Below are 5,986 nucleotides of genomic sequence, written 5' to 3'. Positions count from 1 at the left end.
GGGAGGGAGAGCGAGAGAGAGAGAGGAGAAGGTATCTTCTATCCACTGGTTCACTCCCCAGATGGCTGCCATGGCCAGGGCTGGGCCAGGCTGAAGCCAGGAGCCAGGAGCTTCTTCCAGGTCCCCCACATGGGTGCAGGGGCCCATCTTCTAATGCTTTCCCAGGCCATAGCAGAGAGCTGGATCGGAAGTGGAGCAGCCAGGACTCGAACCAGTGCCCATATGGGATGCAGGCATTGCAGGTGGAGGCTTTACCCGCTACGCCACAGTGCTGGCCCCCAGATGGAGGAATCCTGAAGACAGGCACTGGTCAGCGTTTATTCCTCTTCCTAAACAAACCAACCGAATCCAGGAGTTCATCGGGTGCCTCACGGTTTATATTCTTAATAGTTTCATACGTGGGTTTCTAGATCCACTATTTTTAGCTACAGAGTCTGTGGGCAGATAAGAAAGAACCTCCAAGAACGTCAGAGACGCCAGAAGAAACAGCGGAAGGGATGCCAGGGTTTACGGGGATGCGCAGGGCATCCGCTTGCCCTCTTGGGCAAAATCCAGTCGCAAGGATAGGAAATGACATCGACAAAGAATACGGCCACCGTGTGTCGGAAAACAGGAAGGGTGTCCCAGGCAGATCAGAAGTGATCTCGTAACGCTTCTAAGGAACTCCACCGAAATGCACAATGGTTGCAATATGCGGACTGATGCACGGATATTTAAAGAAAAATGTTAATGTCCACCGTCTTCTCTTCATGGCTTGATGGGTATCCTCCTGACTGCTGCTCCTCCGTCACACACACACACACACACACTAATACACACACATATGTACACATACACATACACACATGCATACACACAGACACATAAACACATACACACATATACACAGACACACAAATACACACACATATGTACACATACACACACATATACACACAGACACACAGAGACACATACACATGAACACACACACATATGCACACAAATACACACATGCACACAGACACATAAACACATACCCACATACACACAGACACACACAAATACACACACATATGTATACATACACACATACAGACACATACACACATACACACATACAGACACATACACACATATACACACAGACACACATATACACACAGACACACAAATACACACATATGTACACATACACACATACACAGACATATACACACAGACACACAGAGACACATGCACATGAACACAGACATGCACATATGCACACTAATACATACATATGTATACACACACAGACACACAGACATACACATGTACATACATACACATACACACATATACACACAGACACATACACACGAACACAGACACACACATACGCACACAAATACACACATATGTATACACACACATATATACAGACACACGTGTGCACATATACACACATATACCACACAGACACCACACACATATGCACACAAATACACACATATGTATACATACACATATACACATACACATGTACACACATACACATACACACAAAGACACATACACATGAACACAAACACACATACACACATGTATACATACACACATACACATATATATGCAGACACACATACACATGTACACACATACACGTATATACCACACAGACACATACACACACGTACAGACACACACAGACACACAGACACACACACACACGTGCAGATATTAGAGAGGTAGGTAGATGGATGACTGATGGAGAGTTTGGACAAGGTATGATTTGTTTTATACAGACATTGTCTTAACACAAAACGGAGTCCCACCCTACTACTACCCTGTGCCTGCTACCTTACACACTACGTCGTGTGTCTCTCTCCACGTCCATACACACATTCATCTGTTCTTTGCGGGTGCTGGGGAATGTTCTGTGACACACATGTGCTGGCCTTGGCTCACCTCCTCCTCCTGATGCGTATTCTAGGGCTTATTCAATATATAAATGAACAAGGAGGCCACGAGCTCTCCGCGCATGCGTTTGAATGTGGCAGCGCATCTATGCGGACTCACAGAGGGGAGACTGGCAAGTCCCACGTGTGCGCGTGCCTTTCCTCCACTTCTGAGTGTCTGTGACTCATGTGTGTGCTGCTCTACTTGGCAACCCACTTTAGATGAGCAAGGCAGCTCACCCCTAACTATTTCAGCCGCCCACCTCCCACACAGCCACTAAATCACCACCCGTCACTCGGGCCACTGAAGATCATTTCGTGAGATCATGGCACCCGAGGGGGGCGCTGTGGCCCAGTGGGTTGACCCTCTGCTTGGGATGTCCATGGCCCATGGCAGAGAACCGCCGTGTGTCCTGGCGCCTCTGCTTCTCATGCATTAGCTCCCTGCTAATGCATCCGGGTAGGCGGCAGAAGACGGCTCAAGTGCTCGGGCGCCCGCCAACCAGTGGGAGACCAGGGTGCAGTGCCAGGCTCCTGGCTTCCGCCTGGCCCAGCCACAGCTGTTGAGGGTATTTGGGGAGTGAATCAGTGGGTGGAAGACTGTGTGTGAGACCTGTGGGTGGGGGGGGTGTCACTCTGCCTTTCCACTAGATGAAAATAAATGAATAATTTAAAAAAAGATAATCTAACCTTCAGCCCATATTCAAATTTCCCCCTGTTGGTCTAAGAATATATTTAATGGGAGAGAGAGAGAGAGAGAGAGAGAGAGAGAGAGAGAGATATCTTCCACATGCTAGTTCACTCCCCAAATGGCCACATCAGGGCCAGGCCAAAGACAGGAGCCAGGAGATACATCCGGGTCTCCCACATGGGTGCAGGGGCCCAAGCACTTGGGCCATCTCCCACTGCTTTCCCAGGCCATTAGCAGGGAGGTGGATAGGAAGTGGAGCATCTGGGACACGAACTGGTGCCTATATGGGATGCCAGCCTCACAGGTGGCGGCTTTACCCACTACACCACAATGCTGGTCCCTGAAGAATAACTTTTACAACTTCTTTTCAAACTGGGATTCAGTACAGATTTATGCATTATGTGCGCTTTTTGCATCCCTTGGTCCCTTTGAGTGAGGAAAATCTCAGTTACTTTCCTCTTACAGCGGCACTGCTGGTGAAGGTATCCTCCCAAGTTAAACAGGAGATCGCGCCACATTCTGGGTGTCTCCAGTTATTTCATGCTATTACCGAAATTTTTTTCTTGACTTAATATTTTTGAAATTGAAAGTTAGGTCTAGAAGCTTTATGAGATTCAAGTTACACATTTCTGGTAAGAAAAACAAAAAAAAATTTTGCACATTTGATGTGATGTGATAGGATAAATCTATTTTTTTTTTTTTTTTTTTGGACAGGCAGAGTGGACAGTGAGAGAGAGACAGAGAGAAAGGTCTTCCTTTTGCCGTTGGTTCACCCTCCAATGGCTGCTGCGGCCGGTGCACTGCGCTGATCCGAAGCCAGGAGCCAGGTGCTTCTCCTGGTCTCCCATGGGGTGCAGGGCCCAAGCACTTAGGCCATCCTCCACTGCACTCCCGGGCCACAGCAGAGAGCTGGCCTGGAAGAGGGGCAACTGGGACAGAATCCAGCGCCCCGACCGGGACTAGAACCCGGTGTGCCGGCGCCGCAAGGCGGAGGATTAGCCTATTGAGCCGCAGTGCCGGCCAGGATAAATCTATTTTTTCCATTTAAACAAATACTGTCAGGTGACTTACCCCTAAAGACAATAGCATTATGTACTCACACCAGCAATATTTGATTCCCTGCATCTTTTTTTTAAAGATTTATTTATATAAGAGGCAGAGTGACAAAGAGAGGGGGAGAAACAAAGAGAGAGCGAGAGAGAGAGAGAGTTCTTCCATCTGCTGGTTCACTCCCCAAATGGCCACAACAGCTGGATCTGGGCCAGGCTGGATCCAGGAGCCAGGAACTCTATCCTGGTCTCCCGCGTGGGTGGCAGGGGCCCAAGTCCTTGGCTGGCTGGTGTGGTCTGGAGGGGATTGTTTAGTGGAATTCCAGTTCCAGGCAGAGAAGTGCCAGGTCTGGGGCAGAAGGAAATCTCCACTCGCATAGAACGCCCCCACCAAGACCACCAAAGCCACCTGGCCGTCATCAGTACCCTGAAGAGCGCAGCATCGGGGCCGGCGCTGTGGCGCAGAAGGTCAATCCTCCGCTGGTGGTGCCAGCATCCCATATGAGCGCCGGTTCTAGTCCTGGCTGCTCTGCTTCTGATCCACCCCTCCCCCATGTCACTCGCCTTTCAAATAAAGAAAGAAATCAGAAAAGAAGGAAAGAGGGAGGGAGGGAGGGAAGGAAAGAATCTTGTTTGGTCTTTCTGAGAGGTCATAGGGGCTGCACAGCCTCAGCCCCTTCTGGCTCACGTGCCACTGACGCCCTGCAGACAACTGCTATTGGACACAGCAAAAGCTTCCCCAACTCAGCCACTGTTCTCAAATGAGTCCGAAGCTCAGGTGATTTTCTGGGAGTTCTCCAACCCTCCAAGTCCCTCAGTGGTGCCACTCTCCACTTTGTCCTGCAGAAATGCGACATCTGCAGGTCTCGGGGCTGTTGGTAGGTCTCTACTTGGTGTGCTGGTTGGCTCGTGTGGACACCTTATCACCTAGCTTTGTTGTAAAAGGTTGTCAATGGATTAGCGGTTGTCAATCAAGGTGTTGTGCTTTACTGTAGATATCTGGATAAGCTGAAAAACCAAGCCATCCTCCTCTTTCGTGAATCTCTCCGGGTTACTCTGAAATGTGTGGTGGGAAACCATGGTTGGCAGGACATCCAGCATACAGAGGTCTCTTGTTAGGAATAGGAATTTCTGTTTTTGAAGACTGTGCGCATACGAGGTCTATGGCTCTGGTAGCCAGCCCATGGAATTGACTGGAAGCAAACAGGTGAAAAGCCTACTTAAGTTTTAAGGATGCCACGTTGCAAAAGATAACTCAAGTCTGGCCAACAAACCTATGATTGGTCACCCTCTAGGGCTGTGGTCAAAGAGTTCTGAAATCCCCAGCAACAGACAGAGACCAGCTAAAGATGTGCATCCTCCCCAAAGTCTCTTCCTGAGGGAGAGAAAGGGTACCCTGCCCATGCCTCTTCATGACGGACAATGTACAAGCGAGAGCCTCGTACATTCCTCAGAGGGAAAAACAGATGTTGTAGAGCAAACTCCCAGAACACAGACGAGCTGGCCAGGAAACTAACTTCACTGCCTGGACCAAGAGCGCTGCACCCAGTCGCAAGCTCCTCTCCCTCTTCCACGATTATAGAATAGTACAGGATACGTCTGTCATTTGGGATTGTCCAATATATTCCGACATTCACCTTACTTCTCAGATAACTTCTCTTATCATGAGTTGCGCATTCTGAAGGCAGAATCCAGAAGATTCAGATGTTCAGAGCCCCTTGCAACCGAGGGGGCGGACATGTGCGTTTAATTCCACCAGTCAGATGCACCATTGGAAAGCAAAGCGCCGAGATGAATCTCTTAGCAAGTGTGGAGGCGGAGGCATCTGGTGCAGCCTGCCCAGCGGTGGCCGGGCTCCCAGCTTCCAGCCCCCAAGCCCTGCAGCAGTGAATTTTCGCTGAATCAGCACCTGGGGTGTGGTTGTGCACTGCACTTAGCCTTCTGTGTCTGCCATTCTTCGATCCCCTCTGAGACACTGTGCACTAGCTAGCCAGCCTCACTAACTTCACTGGGTTCAGCTGAAGAGAGTCCAGTGGCTTCCACCATTTATAATGGAGAATCCTGAGTCAGACCACTGAATCCCCATTTCCCCAATGAGGAGCTACATCCTGGCCTGACATTGCTAGCCACAGAGAGAGGGAACTCATAGCTGGCTAAAGTCTGTGCATTTTGCAATGAGTATCCGCTAACTAGCTACAGAGGACATGCTATCCTCAACACCTTCTTATCCCTTCTTCCGTTGTATTGAGGCTGTGAGGTGGATAGGCCCCACCCCCAGCTGCTTGGAAGGACCATGGTTGGTCATAAATAAGGTGGCCACAGTGACC

Source organism: Oryctolagus cuniculus, chromosome 13, assembly GCF_964237555.1.
Source record: "Oryctolagus cuniculus chromosome 13, mOryCun1.1, whole genome shotgun sequence".
Classification (NCBI taxonomy): Eukaryota; Metazoa; Chordata; class Mammalia; order Lagomorpha; family Leporidae; genus Oryctolagus; species Oryctolagus cuniculus.
Note: the sequence above shows the minus strand (reverse complement) of the source record.